Below are 2,500 nucleotides of genomic sequence, written 5' to 3'. Positions count from 1 at the left end.
GCCTGTTTGGCGATAAGTCAATATTGTAATATTATTCTCATGGCTTTATTGGTTAGTAAATGAAATAACAGGGCTGCAAACAAAATTCGTCATTGTTCTCGACGCATTTAAAAAAAAAAAAAGCTTTGGCGTATCTGTTCAAGAATAAAGATAATCCGTCTCCAACAATATGTATCCTTTCACCATCCACCATAGGTGAATATGTAAGCTTGATGTGCTGCATGTATAACAAAATTAAAACCCTTTGTGGTATAGTAAGCATAAGCACATTATACAAGTTCACTTTTCCTTGTATATATGGTTTATGAGTATCTGCAGATATGGGACTTATCAGTCATCATGCCAATGAAGGGGTTACAATAATATAGCTATAGCGACACATACCTGTTCAAACTGATCCTTAGCCGTTTGTCTGATTTCTCCATAGTATACAGGGAAAAAAAACGCATGACAAAACCGTTCCTGCAGCCACGGGGGCAACGGCATATCAAGTATGCATGTTCTGCAGCCATGGAGATACCGTCGTATACGTCTGAGTTTACTGAACTGCAGCCGTAAGCCCATCTCACAAAAAAAAGAAATCTCGCTACTCCTCGAACCCCTCACCACAACCAAACTATATACCTACGTTTGGCATCATTCATGCTCGTTAGCTGGTTATCAGCCTCCACATTACCCTCCTTTGCCTTTATTTTCACGTTGTGTCACTCAAATATAAAATGACATATACAGTACCACATAACGCGCATATATATATATATATATATATATATATATATATATATATATATATATATATATATATATATATATATATATATATATATATATATATATATATATATATATATATATATATATATATATACACTTTATGAATGGAGCATGCACCACTGGTAGGTTTCTATGTGAGAGAGAGAGAGAGAGAGAGAGAGAGAGAGAGAGAGAGAGAGAGAGTGCTTGTTATTCGCGTCATACCTACGTCACAGAGATCCATTGTCCGAATGCCTACTCGGCTCTCGCCAACTTATGCTTGAAAGCCAAGAGTAAGCTCATTAATGAAACACACTTGGCATCGCAGTGTAGTGTCATAAATTAGCGGGCTGTGTCACAGAAGCTGTGACAAAATATCACACTGATCCCGTTGTTTGTATAAATGATATTTGCAAAAAAAAGTATAACACAGGGTCTGAAATACATAGTAGTTTTGAACGTATTTTGACAAAACATCTTAGCAGGTATGCTAAAGGGAAATATCTTTTCCCTAATTTACAGTTTGGCTTTCACAAAGCCCTTGGAGCAGGTGATCTCTATTTTACAATTTCCAATCCTGTACAGCAATCCCTTGATTGTGGTCAGGAAGTTCGTGTAACTAGCCTTGATTTGAGACGTGCCTTTGAATTGCACGAGGCTCTAGTTTTCACATTTAAACAGATGGGAATAGGTGGGTCTTTTCTTAACATAATCATTGAATTCTTAAGTAGTATCTTTCAGAGAGTAGTTGTTCTTGGGCACAACAGTGACTATTGGAATTTAATATCTCATGTTCTTCAGGGTAATGTTCTCGGCCCATTCATTTTCATACTATGTACACATATGTGGTTTGGTCTAAAAAACAAGCACATAGTTGATGATACTACTCTCTTTGCACCAATTCCATATTCTGAATGTAGACCTATGGATGCTGAATCCCTCAATAGAGAATTAGCTAAAATTAGTGTATGCTGTTAATTGCGGGGCATGAAGTTTAGCCCTAACAACACTCAAAGTATAATTGTAAGTAGGTTAACGACAGTGGCTCCTCAACACTCAGATGTTTACCTTTACAAAATTCCTTTAACTATGTAATACTCATCTAAGATTTTAGGCGTGTTTCTTGATTGTAAATTTTATTTTGAGAACAACATTCAGTTTCTTGTTTAATTTCGTACAAATATGCCTTTTTGTGAAAACCTTTCAAGTTTTCAGTAATCAGTAATGTATATAATTAGAAATGTTTTAATTCTTCCATTCTACCTTGTTTTGAGAACTGCTCTCTTGTCTGGTCTTCAGCTGCGACTCTAATTAATTTGTTGGATAGGAACTTGCGATCTATTAAATTCCTCATACCTAATCTGGATATTAATTTCTGGCACTGTCGTTCAGCCAGTTCTTTATGCATGTTGCGAAAGATTTTACATAATGCAGGCTATCCATCGCATTCAGATCTTCCCAGATTGTACCATCCTGTAAGTAGTATTAGATATGCAGTTAATTCTAACAGGTATGCCTTCCTCGTCATAAGGATCAACACGATACATTACTTTGGAAGTCATATTTCAGCTAATCTTCCTAATAAGGCGACTGAATCGGTGGCATTTCAGAAATTCAAACTTCTAGTCATTTTTTTCCCTGCTAAACAGGGTGACATAAACCTCGACTTATAGTTTACATATGATTGATCTATTATAACAATGTTACATATCTTAAAATATTCTATCGTAGGTAGTAAGTTGGCCAG

General features: G+C 35.8%; 1 pseudogene; it reads right to left on the bottom strand.

Annotated features, from left to right (window-relative positions):
• LOC137643223 (uncharacterized) overlaps positions 1 to 2,500 on the bottom strand; it is a 13,239-nt pseudogene that overhangs the window by 1,289 nt on the left and 9,450 nt on the right.

Source organism: Palaemon carinicauda, chromosome 6 (genome assembly GCF_036898095.1).
Source record: "Palaemon carinicauda isolate YSFRI2023 chromosome 6, ASM3689809v2, whole genome shotgun sequence".
NCBI lineage: Eukaryota > Metazoa > Arthropoda > Malacostraca > Decapoda > Palaemonidae > Palaemon > Palaemon carinicauda.
The sequence above is the reverse complement of the archived record's forward strand: the minus strand, read 5'-3'. Positions and strand labels throughout refer to the sequence as shown.